Source organism: Oratosquilla oratoria, chromosome 3, assembly GCF_046742065.1.
Source record: "Oratosquilla oratoria isolate Oo_2021 chromosome 3, ASM4674206v1, whole genome shotgun sequence".
In the NCBI taxonomy this organism is placed as follows: Eukaryota; Metazoa; Arthropoda; class Malacostraca; order Stomatopoda; family Squillidae; genus Oratosquilla; species Oratosquilla oratoria.
In genome coordinates this window covers 36,924,919-36,939,120 of record NC_134779.1, presented here as the reverse complement: position 1 = coordinate 36,939,120, position 14,202 = coordinate 36,924,919, and the positions used below count along the sequence as shown (strand labels likewise).

Sequence of the window (14,202 nt, the reverse complement as noted above, 5' to 3'; positions counted from 1 at the left end):
TTTCCTGCATTCCACATCATCTCTCTAGGCCGGTCACTTCAGTGTCCCTAAACGCCTTGACAAAGGACACTCGTCCTCCTCCTCCTCCTCCTCCTCCTCCTCCTCCTTCTCCTTCACCGCAATCCTCTCCTCTTCCCACGATTTCCTCCCACTCCTCCCCCTTGACGTTCGTTGCACGTCATTACCTCTCTCGTCTTTGGATCACGTGTTGGACTCGTGATCGACATCAATTTCCCTCCCGGAAGAGAGCTCAGAGCTCTTATATAACTGATCTATGGGTAATGCGCGCGTGTACACACACACACACACACACACACACACGAGTTGGAGTAACGACCCGTAGCGCACCGATACTGAAATTATTTCAGCCCTGGGCGGGATTCGAACCCGGACCGCTGTTGTGGCAGCCGGGAACTCTACCAACTGCGCCACGAGTGTGTCGTCGTGCCCTTGGCCACTCGTCCCCGAGGTTCTTACCTATGACGCTTTAGTACCTTCTGACGCACCTCCCACACGTACACACGCACACATACGTACATAACTACATACACGTACACGCGAGGAGTCCAAGGCCTGCCTGATCATGTACTATCGACAAGGCGAGGAGATTGGTACAGACATGTGTTTGTGTGTGTGTGAGAGGTAAGGTGTGTTTGTGGGTTATATCTCCGTTTCGCCTACACAATCCACCCGTTAATCTAGTCACATGTGACCAACTCCCCCCACCCCCTAATTTTCTATAGTCTCCACTCCCTGTTAAACTCACTTCAGGGATCCCTGTCCCAGTGGGTCACCGTTCGAATACAGTGTACCCATATCTGGTCCCCACTCCTTGTGCTCCTTCCATCCTGTAGTCCCACTCCCTGGGCATTGTTCGCCCATCACCCTATGGTCCCCACTCCCTGGGCATTGTCCTTCCACCGACTCAGCTCCCTGTGGGCTTTTGTAGGTGATCCCACTCCCTGTGCAGCGTACTAGTGACTCCACACTCGGAACATTTCCCAGTTACCCAACTCCCTGTGCTCTCCCTGCGCACTAACTCTCCTCAGATTCCACTCCTTGGGTATCCTTCATATGACCCCACTCCCTGGGTACCCTTCATATGACCCCACTCCCTGAGCTCCGGCTGCGAACCCTTGATATCCTATTCCCAGTGCGCTCCTAGTGATACGAATTTGTTCCTTCGGTCCCTTCCCTTGACCTCGGCTTCTTCCCCACCTCTCTTCATGCGAATGAGGTCATGAATATTCCGCCATAAAGAAAAGCTAGGTCAGGTTAAGATAGCTAGTTAGGTTAGCAATAAAGAAAGGTCAGGTTAAGTTAGCCCGTTAGGTTAGGCATTGTGTTAAAAAAAAAGTTAATTTAGTGCAGTTGCTTGAAATTACGGGGGAGGACCAGGTAGGAAAGAAATCTGTCCTTGGTCATCTTCGTTCTTTTCTTCTCCACTCCTTCCTCCTGCAGGATACCAAGGGCATCTTCCTTCACGGGTACCAAGGGCTTGGCATGTCCTTGCGTCATCGTGGTATGTACGTCATTTTTGCAAACGTCGGTATCTGTGGCCGGCTGGGCAGCCCAGCTGTCCGTCCTTGCTGGCTTGTTTGAAGGGAACGTCATACCACGCTGTACTTGTTTTGTGACGGTGGGGTATCGTCTGTTCCTCGCTGTCGTCTTTGTCGTGTTTGTTGTCGTCTTCGTCGTCGTTGGGTTCTTTGTCGTCGTGTTTATTGTGTCATCGTGGCGATGGTCGTCGTTGTCGTTGTGCCGCACCACATACCACTCTTTCCTGTTGAGCAATCTTCCGTCCAGAACAAGGCTTGCGTGGCCGCCGCGGCATCATTCAGGTGGCGAAATCTCCTTCGGGGGGAACGCAAGGAGCACCACGACCACCCACCACCACTGCCACCATCACCACGTATCACCATCCTTCTTGCTCCTCCCCGAATAACGACGGGTCACCTCATCATCCCCAGAGACAGCAAACAATCAGTCGACATACCCTCCCTCTTCCCGTTCTCCTTTACCCTCATATTCCTACCCGCACAGCCCACCACCCTTTTCTTCTCTTCTTCCCTCTCGTCTCACTTTCGAGTCCCTCCTCTTCTTCTCCTCCTTGTTGTTTTTGTGCCTTCGCTGGTCCTCCGTCCTCTGAGTGGTTCGCCGAAGGGACACGGTCGGCTCCCCGGGGCAGGTAAAGAGGAGAAGCAGTTGGAGTGTAGGGGAAAGGAGTGTGTGTGTGTGTGCGTGTGCGTGCGTGCCTGTGTGCAGGGTTTGGGGAGGAAGTAAGGGAAGGAAAATCAGTGATTGTCCTCACGTAGTGGTCGATATTCACATGTTGAGAAGAGTTGGGGGTGTTTTTTTTTTTATACTAAAGCGTTTGATGTAAGAACTGGGCGAATATTTACTGTGTGTGTGTGTGTGTGTGTGTGTGTGTGTGTGTGTGTGTGTGAGTGCGTGTGTGTAATTTTAAATCTTGAAGTCGTCCTTTCTTACTATTGTTCCTAGACTGTTTGTAGTTTTTCTTCGAAATGGTGGTTAAGAAATGGAAACGGAAAGTTTTGTGTACCTTGGTCATTTTATTTTGGGTTCTCTTCTGCCGAACACGTGTGAAATTGGCTGGCAGCATTTATAATTATACAAAATAACGCCAATTTCAAACTATATAAACCAAATTTGCTGCTTTAATCGAGTTAAGAGGCTTTTTCAATTCATTTTGTGTAGTTATTGGCTTTTTTTTTAGAAACGGACTGATCTCTAGATTCCTTTGAGAACTTTATATGATTTCAAGAAACTTTGTCCCCATAGCTTTAGAACAAACTTTTTGTTCTTAATGAGTTTTGCGCTAACTTAGCGGTTTTTTCTCCGTCCCCTTGGAAATACTTATCTGATTTGTCCTTCCATATCCCCTTCGATGCTAACTTAGCGGATTTATTTTTCTTTAATCCTTCGATGCTGTGGCTTTCTTGAAACCTGAGCGAAGTGTATGTTATAAGGGTCCCTGACAGTTTTCTCTAAAACAAGTATCATTGAACGTACAGGCACAACCAGAAGCAATGATTTGGTGTTTTTGTTATGAAATCGTAATGTAATATCATGATTCTTTAGGGATTTGTGGCACCCTTACGGATCAGATTCACGTGGGAAGCTCATCTCCACTCAAAGAGAAGGGCTAATTACCTTTGGCTTCTTTCCCTCATTTCAATTACACTCCTAATATTTCGGTTACTACACCTATGATTCAACCTCTTCGTATTTCATTGTCGGGGTTAAATTAGCGTCTTTCACAGTCAAGGTGCAGAAGAGTGATGTCGTAATCATCTGCATATTCATACATTCAGTTGTCTCTGGAAGTCGAAGGAAGTAGGTTGGGAATCGGCCAGATGAACCCAAGTGAAGCAACACCGCAACGAGTGTTTGCAATGAACACGAAACTGAACTCGCCTTCGAACTCGGTGAATGATAATAACATACTTTGGCGGTCTGGTATCTGGGAGCAGAGCCCAAAACCGGGGTCTGGTATGTGTGTGTGTGTGTGTGTGTGTGTTTGTGTCGGGGAGTCGCACATATACACCACACCACCCGATGGTGCCTCTCTTGCGCCACCACGTCGGTTGAGCCTGCAGGTCCCAGGCGGTAGTTCCTGGGCTTGATAATGATAGTGCAAGTGGTCAACTGTCCGTCATTATCTGCCCTAAAGTTCTTTGATCAGCTCGTGTGCCGCAGTGATACCCACTTTCCGGAATTACAGATCCACCTCCTCCCTAAGGGCCCTTTCCTTCCACCCCGGACACCCGGATCCCCGGATACCGCTCGCCGCGGCAAACCCTGTCATCCACATAAACCCATCCGTCAAACCCTCCGCACGGCTCTCCATGCACTTTTTTTTTTCCCACACGCCCCTCACTTAGTAGTTAGTGGTTCTACGTCGGATCTGGTTGCTGGGAACTTGGTAGTTTCTGCTGGTAGTTGTAGCGTTACCATTGCTTGGTCATGTTTTGAGGATGCACGGACAAAACTCCAACAAACACTCCATTGGACAGACAGACACAAAAGAGAGGAAAATAAATAAACTACAAACTAAATCCTCAGTAGATAATGATAAAAAACGGGTGGTGGGCTTATAAATAAAAGGGGTGGACAAAAACCCCGGTGGTCTGTCTTTTAGCTGGGGAACTAATACGTCATTTGTTCCCCCCTTAGATGGTTTTCGTGTAGTATTTCCGATCGTCGCATTACGGAACAAGGGTTAGATGGAAGAAGGGATGAAATTGTGTGCGTGCGTGTGTCCGATCGTCCTACATAACTGGAATTTAATGATCAGTCTGGAAGAGAGAGTCTGGGTCAGCTTGGATCGTCAACCGATAGAATCGATTTCAGATCGTCACCGGAGAGACTGGAATCGGAGGACCTTCCTGAAGGAGGAGGACCTTCCTGAAGAAAGACAGACGGTTTCTAAGGACCGTTTGGTCTAGATCTAAATGATCCGTATTAGGTTTAGTTTCCCCAATCATGGGATTGAAATGAACGTTTATTTTTTTGCCGTTAAATGCTCAAGTTGTGACGACCAGTGACTCCCAAGACTTCTTCATCTTCTGATTGTCTTTCCGTTTCAGGTGTTATGTTATAAATCCTATTGTGAAGATCTTACCACACTTCGCATGTCGGTATCGTGTTATTTTAACCTCCATAACACAAGTTTTTTTTGTTTCTCCATGTAAAAATTTTAGGTTTTATGATCTACACAACCTTTGCTGCTGCACTGGAGTAGTTGTGTGGGCAGAGGTTCCAGCTGGGCCTGCAGCTGGGCTTGCAGCTGGGGATGGGTCTCACAAGGGTGCCTACCTGGGCATAAAGGAGGGTGGTTTTCTAGTGAAGAATAAAGGCGGTGTGTGTGTGTGTGTGAAAGAGATATTCACTATAGTCTTGGATCATGTGCTGAAGGGTGGAAGGGGACCATAGGGTAAGCGATATTACGTGTGGAGCGTTGCTCCTTGTTCTGAAGATCCCCCCCCCCCCTACACACACAGGTGGGTCGGAGTGGGGAGTCCAAAAGAGAGGATGATTTTTTTTTTAACAAGCAAATATGTACATGCAGGTGTACACGAATATTCCATTACCGATGTACAGCACTCCCGACGATGCCTCGAGAGGCGGGGTGAGGGGGGGGGAAGGGTGATATGTACATCGCCATTCCATTACCAAAGCATGAACAGACCTCAGCTACTCCAAAGCTCTTTGAGAGAGAGAGAGAGAGGGAGGGAGGGAAAAAGAGAGAGAGAGGTTGAGGTGAGTGATAAAGACGAGTGGAGAGGAAGAACTGCGTGATAGGGGCGTGGAAGTTTGGGAAGGAAGCAGTGGGCGGGATGCTCGAAGATCCTGGGTGGAGGAAGTGGAGGGGAAGTAAGTGGAAATGGCCATCCTTCGGAGGGAAGCGGGAGGGAAATGTCTCTGTTGTGGAGGAAGAACCTAAATGGGAGAACTTTGGCGATCAGAACCTTTATGTCTGCGAAGATCATCTGGGTCCTCTCGTCTAAGCTTCGCGGGACTATTTTGTTCTGGATTTTTTTTCCTTCAATTGTTGCTGACGCCACGCTATACACACACACATGCACACACACACACACACACACACACACACACACACACACACCTACGGACCTACGAGCTCTGAGCTCTCTTCCAGGAGGGAAATAGCTGTCGATCACGAGTCGAACACGTGATCCAAAAGACCAAGTGAACACACACACACACGCACACACACACACACACAATAGCGACATCACCCACCCCCATCACCCACGCTGTATTATGCGTTTGCGTATGCGTGATTGTGTGTGTGAGAGAGAGAGAGAGAGAGAGAGAGGAGTGTATTCCACATGACTATGGCTACAGACGCCCTGCTATCACCACAAGGCCAGGCTGCTGGCCTGCACGCCAGCTCTAGTGCTTGCTCTGCCTCCTCAAAGACGAGAAGTTGGAGTTAGGAGTGACACTAAGTCACGGTGTCATGGGCAGACCGTAACAGTGAAAGGTTAATGAATTTTACAATGGTTCGTTATTTTGGTAGTCAAATTTGAGCCGCTGGGGGTGACACGTTGAGCGAGGGTGGTGTCGAGTTGCCGCTTTTATTTTAATTTGCTTATTTATTATTATCTTTATTATGTATTTATTATTACTTTTATTATTTACTTATTATTGCTGTTATTACTGTTGTTATTATTACTGTTATTATCGTCATTAGCATTATTAGCTTTGTTAGCAAATAAGGAAGCTTGGTTTTTCGTAAATGGCGACTCTTTCTCGGAAGATTTCTCGTTATGCTGTACTCTTTAGCTTGTGGTCGAAATTTGCATTTCTCAATTGTTCTTTTCGCCAATCCGTTTTCTTAATTATTGTTGTTGTTGGAGCTTCAGCAGGTTATTACGACCTTTTCTATAAGTGGCTGGGAGGTTGTTGGGAATGGTGGGAGTTTTGGAGATGAAGGAGAATTCGTTAAATTTCCACTTATCATTGCTGGTCGCTTTCTTTCGTTTCCTTGTTTTAGTTTTTAGCTGTTTTTTTCGCTCTTTGTCGTTCCTGTGCTCTTAACCATGCCATATTTTGTTTTCTCAATCTTTAGTCTCCGTCTGCACATTTGTGTCTCCTCCAGTTGCAGTGTCCTCTTTGCATGAGTGAGAGTAAAGGAAGAAGGAAGGGGAGGAGGGAGTGAGAGAGGTAGAGAGTACGCGAGGGAGGGAAGGGGAGGGATAGATTGAGGGAATGAGGTAGGGAGGGGAGTAGGAGGTGGCCAATTACAAACCCAGTATTTGACCCTCCCCCCTCCCCCCGGACTCGGCAAGAAGCTAAATATCGTAATATTGTGGCTGGAAGCGTGTGGAAACTCTGGGGTTCGGTTGACAGACGCGTTTTCGGAGCTGCGCGGGATTCCCGACCTTAAGGTGTCCGGCCAGAGAGGCGAGTCTTGCCTAACGGTTGGCGGGGGTCGGTCCTGAAGCATAGGCCGAGGGTCGAGGCAGGGGAGAAGGGTGCTCAGATAGGGATGGGTTTGGAGAGGTCCCCGGGTTTCTTGAGGTTTATGGCCCGATTAGGGAGTTTAGGGAAGGTGATAAGGCTGCTGGCTGACCAGTAGAAGATTCCTGCTAGGTTTGGGGAATAAATGAAAATGGTAACACTCGCTTCATACTGGGCAGATTCTCGTCAACTGTTGTGATTTTGAAGGAATTGCTTACAGTATTCTAGACTTCACCAAGAACATCTCAACATTGTGTCTATCATTCGTATAGATTTAGCTTTTACTTCGTCATTCTGATTCTCAGTATACGACGCAAAACTAATTTGACATTTAGAAGTTCGAGAAACGGAAGACTGTAACCAAAGTCGTTTCTTCTCGAACGAACTCAAAAGAGTTGGCGAAGCGGGAACGAGCCAAGGCGGACAAGAAACGGCTCAATTTCGTTTCAAACGATAACCAGTAACCGTTACCTCCGGGCATGTATCCCTGGCACGATAGGCAAAGGTGACGAGGTCGGATCAAAGCCAAGTACCTTGACCGAACGCTGGGTGGGGCGGTGTGTGTGTGTGGGGGGGAGAGGTAGTGAAAGTGACTTACTGCGGCTGTTGTTGCAGTTGCTGATGATATTGTGATGTAGTCGTTAGTGCCCCTCGGCTTGTCGTGGTGGCAGCGTTCCGTTGGACAAATAATGGATGCGGTTGAGCTCTTCCATCTTACTCCTTATCCTCCTCTTCCTCCTCCTCCTCCCTCGTCTCCTCTTCCTTCCACTTCTCTTCCTCCTCTCCTCCTCCTCCACTTCCTCCTCTCCTCCTCCACCACCTCCTCTTCCTTCCACTTCTCTTCCTCTCCTCCTCCTCCACCTCCTCTCCTCCTCCTCCTCCCCCTCCTCTCCTCCACCTCCTCTCCCTCGTCTCCTCCTCCTTCCACTTCTCTTCCTCTCCTTCTCCTCCTCCTCTCCCCACTTCTCTCCCACCCTCGTCCTCTCTTCCTTCTTCCTCCTATCACTCTCTTTTTCTTCTTACTCCTCCCTCTTCTCCTTGTACCCCCATGAGTGCCACAGCCACTGACTTCCTCCCCCTTACAGTGGCACACCACCACCAAGCCGTCTGCAGACTCGGGGGGAGGGGGAGCGGTTGCGGGGAAGAAGGGCATATGAGGCAGGTGCCATGATACAGAAATTGATCGACGCGTTAAAGGCGACGGATCAGAAACGTGGGATGAATCGAGCTCGCATGCACACACACACACACACACACACACACACACACACACACACACACACACACGTGTGTACACGAGCTCAAATGTGCACACGGGTTCACAAGAACAGTACCAGCAACCCCAAAGCGCACATAAAATTAAATGTACACACGGGTGCACACAGCAACAACAACAACAACCCCAGGAGAAAAACAACAACAACAACCACAGTACACATGCACGGGAGCTCAGATGTCACAACAACAATAACAACAACGACGACGACAACCTCACTGCGTGATTGGGTGCCAAGTCAACAGAGGAACGGCCTGAGATCACAGGAATTCCTCGAAGTTCCTCGACGTGGTCGTTGTCCTGTTGTCGACGAAGTCGGGGAGGGTGGTGGTGGGGGGGGCGGAGAACCTTGAAAATGAACCAAACTTCGTACAGCCTGGGCCAAGGGCAGTCACCGCCAGAACGCCTGTCACTGGTCATAGAAGCATACAAACTTCATTATATATATATCTATATATATATATATATATATATATATATATATATATATATATACATACACATTATATATATATATATATATATATATATATATATATATATATATATATATATATATATATATACACACACACATATACATTACTTCCCCATATATTATTATTATATATTGCCTTATAAACGTAAATCGCCAATAGGTTGTACGTTATATTTTGCCTGATTGAAGGCAAAAAGGGTGACAGGGCCTTTGTGGTGGTTGTACACGCTTGTTGAGATGCGGTTTAGTGATTGTGGAGTCCGTTTTGTGTGTGATGCACAATCAGACAAACACACAATTCGGGTGGTCCTCGTTTACGCCCCCTGGCGGATACACCGTGCAGGCCATGTACTCGACCCGCTTGCGTGCTCAGAGAGCCCATCCCATGAACCGTGCTCCGAGCACACAACAAGGATAGATTTCTTTCCCGTCAGGTCCCGCCTGTTGAGCGTGGGTCCTTTCCCCCCCCCCCCCCACAACATCGGAAACCACGAACCTAACCTTTGACATTGCTAAGAAGACACTAAACGCGCGGGCTAAGTGCAGTTAGGAAAGTGGGGGGAAGGGGACCGACTGGAAAGAATTCTGGTTTTCGCGGGCACGGTAGGGTGAGTGCCATCTGGCACTAGGCGCTGACCACAGTGCCTCAGTTACGAATGAAGTGACGAGTGGTGGCGATATTTCCACCTGCAGTGGGAGGGGGGGGCATTTATGTCCAGATATCGTGTTACAAACGGCGTTGATGATCCTGGGAGCGGGGATTTTGTTTATTTAACTGCGCTCTCTCTCTCTCTCTCTCTCCCTCTCCCTCTCCCTCTCCCTCCCTCTCTCTCTCCCTATGTGTGTGTGTGTGTGTCTATCTGTCTCTCATGTTTGTGTCTGTGATTCGTCATGGCCCTGGATCACGTGCTGGGATCGTGCCCAACAACTATTCCCCGACCATAAAACAAAATCCATGCCCCCCATTGGGTCGTCTAGGAGGATGGGAGTGGGGGGGCACACAACCAGATCATTTCGGGTTAAAAAGGGAGTATAAGCCAAAGAAGTTGATTTCTTATCAGTCATGATAACAGTAACCTTATAGAATGAACTTGGTCTCTTATCTAGGTATGTGCGATTTCCGAGATAACGATAAAAGTAGGGAGGTGGGTTGTCTCTCGTGGATATCTCGTTTATATTTTCCATATGTTTTGTATTATCTTATTAATTTATTATTTATTCTTTTTTTTCTGTATGAAGTACTAACGAATTGTCTTTCTTCTTTTTTCAGGTAAGTCTTTAGAAGTAACATCTGCTTGTAAAGGTAAGACTTGAGGGAGGTAGTACTTCCCCTCCTCCTCCTCCTCCTCCTCCTCCTCCTCCTCCACCCACCTCCTCTTCCTCCTTCCCATCCTCTTCCTCTTCCACCGCCCCTCCCCCCCACACACCCTACCATTTCTTAACTTGTATTCTGCTATACTTGTATTTCCTTAACCGACCTATTGTTCCTCGTCCTCCTCCTCCTCCTCCTCTTTGTCGTACAACCACCGCCCCCCTCTTTGTAGGTGCCTTTGTTATACTACTCCACTCTCTCTCTTTCTCTCTCTGTGATTCACCTTGGTCTTTGGATCACGTGTTGGACTCGTGATCGACAGCTATTTCCCTCCCGGTAGAGAGCTCAGAGCTCGTATGACCGATCTATGGGTAATGCTTTGACCTTACACGCACACACACACCCAACTCCCCGCCCACGAGAGTTGGAGTAACGACTCGAAGCGCAGCGATACTGTGTGTGTGTGTGCGTTTGTGTGTGTCTGTTAGAATTGCTCACTCCCACTCCCTTTCCCCCTATCTCCCCTCTCCTCTTCTCTCTCTCTTTATTTCTCTCGCCTTCAGATTTTTACCATCTCCTTTCTTCCTTCTTTCATCCCCTTCCTTTCTCCCCCATTCTAACCCTTCTCTGCTCCCCTCTCCCTCTCTTTACCATCCTCCACTTTCTTCTCTCTCTCTCTCTTTTTTTTTTCTTATCATCCTCTTATTCTTCATATCGACGCTTCGTCTCCTTTGACTCTCACTGTTGTGGACAACTTTTGTGTTGATTTCGTGTCTGCTCCGTTTGATGCTGTTTCGGCTGTACTTTGATTGTCATTTGGTTGAAACTGTGCTTAAGATGATGCCGAAGGTAGAATAATTGCGCACACACACACACACACACACACACACACACACACACACACACACACACACACACAAACCACGTAAACACATTGTGTTTTACCACAACTTTTTCCTGACTTCATTATCACCACTTCGTCAGCACCAAACACCGCGATCACTCCGGAGCCAAATATCTCATGGCATATTTTCCGGAAAGCACCAGGGCGGGTGGGAGGCCGGGGAGGGGAGGGGGGGATCAAAGAAATGAAAGAAAACATTAGAAGTTAACGTTGGCATTGGCTGAAAGGCCACGCCCCCTTTGTGACATCACGAATGATAACAAACATTTCAGGCGACTGGCCAACACGCGAGGAGAGGTCTTAGGTCTGGGTGTGCATAAACATGTTTAAATGGATCTTTTCAGGCTTGGGTGCCAACTCGCCAGTGGCATAGTGCCTTTGTGAATTGCAGTGCGTGAATTTTTTTTTTTTTCAGACTTGGTGGTATATTGATGTGGAATGTGGTGTGCAAATGCGACACACATACACACACACACACACACACACACACACACACACACACACACACACACACACACACACACAATACTTACATGCTCTTGTGATGACGAAACATAATCACGTTGGACCGGCGATGATACTAGCATCGCGCGCGTGGGCCCCTTCTAAGAGGAGCGAAACCTGATAACATAATTAAATCTTGTTGGGGTAAGGCTTTTCTTATCTGGAAACTAATGTATGGCATGATCCCGCTGACCCTCAGATGAAAAAGGCTCAATTCGGTCAGGACCAGGTGTCCCGAGCGGGCGTGTCGTAGGACTTTTAGGTCCTTACGCCATTGGCCAACACATCATACAACCAAAATGAACTTGGCTAATCATAGATGCTGAGGACGACTAAGTCCACCCTAGAGGAGGAGATTTACTCCTTGCAGAGGTTTCGTTTTAAGCTAACAAGCAAAGAGAAATGAGTCTAATTCTGAGTTTAGAGTTTATCTGAGTCCAGTGGGCAAGTTGTGACTATCAGTCTAGGCTAAGACTGCATCCCGGGGATAACCATACACAAGGTCTGTATCTGAAAATCTAAGTCAAGCCGCCCACACTCCGCACACTTAACTCTTCATATTCATTAATTAGAAATCAAATAAAAACATAGATCAAAATTATATAAAAGGAGATATAGTTTCATTCAACTCTACCATTTTTTATATCAACTTAAAAGACTCCACTCTGGCTATCAAATCATCAACCTATAATCTTTGTCGACCCCTCTTGCCTTTTTATATAAATAGATATTATTATATATTTATACAGTCTGTATTTCTTGTTTTTACAATAATCACACAGAAGTTGGAGTTTTTTTTATGTCGTAGTGGGACAAAGGTACTCCAATATTCCCATTTTGTTTTTGGAGGATAAGTATGTTGGTAACATCGTTTAGAGAAGTAATTTTTAACCTTTTGATGACTCCAGACCACCAATGGATTGCCCAATACGGTCCCATATCCCCTTCACTTGATTGTCGAAATAATCATCACCATTCCCATTAGTTGCCAATATGACTTCCAAATATGTCAATAACTTGAATTTATTGTACAACAGATATGGATAGCTAGGAATAGAACATGAAACAAAATCATACACATCGATAACTATTATATTCATTTGCAAAAGCATAGTGAAAATTTGAGACGACAAATATACAAACAACTACAACTAAACAGCTACAACTTGAATACATAACACAGACTTACTAATCTAGTGAAGTATTGCTGTATAACAGTTAAATGCTCTCCTAGCCTTATTTATCTCAAACTCAGGTAAGTGCTAACATGTGATAAAGTTTATGAAAGTTTAGGGTAGTACTTAAGTCTGGTTTTGAAATGTAGAGTGGCAATGCTATTTAATCTAATATTCTACCCAAATATAAATTGGTACATTAAAATAAAACACCAGTACCCAGAGATCGAGTCCTATACACTCACCATTTGGTTCCCATACCCCCTGTTAAGAGCCCCAGATTTAGAGGAAGGTACCTGTTTGCAAAAACGTAAGGAAATATTATCTACATTAGATGCGTTAAGCAGTGTGATTGTCTTGTGAATTACTTTGTTCATACGTTGGTTGATGGTTGTTTCTTAAATAACAATAATAATAGTAAAGATAAGGAATATGTTAGGTTGAACAAACCCATTAGAAGAATACCCCAGGCCTCTGTTTGATTATCTAGAATTTAGAATTTATCGGTGAGTCGGTGAGCTGGTAGAGTCCGTTCGGCCTACGGGAGGTGAGTGAGTGAGGGAGGAGGAGGGTCCGTTGGTGTGTGAGAACGCGTTAGCGAAGCTGAATATCTTCCTTCGTGGATGATAAGTCCAAGAGATTTGTGTTTGAGAGTAGGTGGAGAAAGATGGAGAGTTAAGGAAAGAGAGGTGGGAGAGAGGGGAAATGAGACAAAACGGCTAAATAGTGTGTCCATTGAAGCCTGGCATAAGGCCAGTCGTCTATCCCCCTCCTCGCTCATGTCGCTCGGGCATTGGAGTTCACAAACATCCCCGAAGTGTACAGTACAGTTGCAAAACATTGGGAATGTTTCGTGTATAGAATTGTAATTGGTTGTTCATATGTGTATTGATATGGGAATTGTGCGTGTCTTGTGTGTAAAAATATATTTCTGTAATGGAACTTGGTAGGCCTTGTAGATAGGCTTTATCTCGGCTCGTAGCACAAATCCACAGGACCCCAGCAGCTTGCCAAAAGGAAGGCGAGTGGTTGGCGGCAGTACGTCCCCCCTCCCTCCCTCCCTCTCCCCTCTTCCCTTCATTCCTCGATTTGCCACGGTTGATTTAATTTAACTATGTTTATTTTAACTTTGTTTATTTATTTTATTTTTCGTTGGTGTTGAGTGAATCATTTCTACTGGTTCTACAAGTGTGTTCACGTGGAAGTTTTAGCCGAGTTCAGAAATCACGTGTTGAACAAATGATATTCATCACTTTTAGATTTAGTTTTATTATTTTTTTCTCCCAGATTGCAGATTTTCAGACTCAGACTACACCTGCAGAATTAGTCCACATGATCACATTTCTTAAAGTGATGGTGAAAGATGGTGAAGATTTTGAGAAGTGCAATAATAGTGTGATTTCACGAATTAGTTATATTCGTTCACATACCTGTAGACAATATAGATATGTTTAATAGGTGTGGTGTGTATTTGTGAGAGGTAGAGAGAGAAAGAGGAAGAGAGAGATAGAAAAAGAGAGCAAAACTGAACGTGACCATCCGAAT

General features: G+C 46.2%; 1 protein-coding gene across 5 annotated transcripts in view; it reads left to right on the top strand.

Annotated features, from left to right (window-relative positions):
• The window catches only part of LOC143021605 (uncharacterized), a 477,388-nt gene that overhangs the window by 263,655 nt on the left and 199,531 nt on the right, over window positions 1-14,202 (top strand). The window lies entirely within an intron of this gene.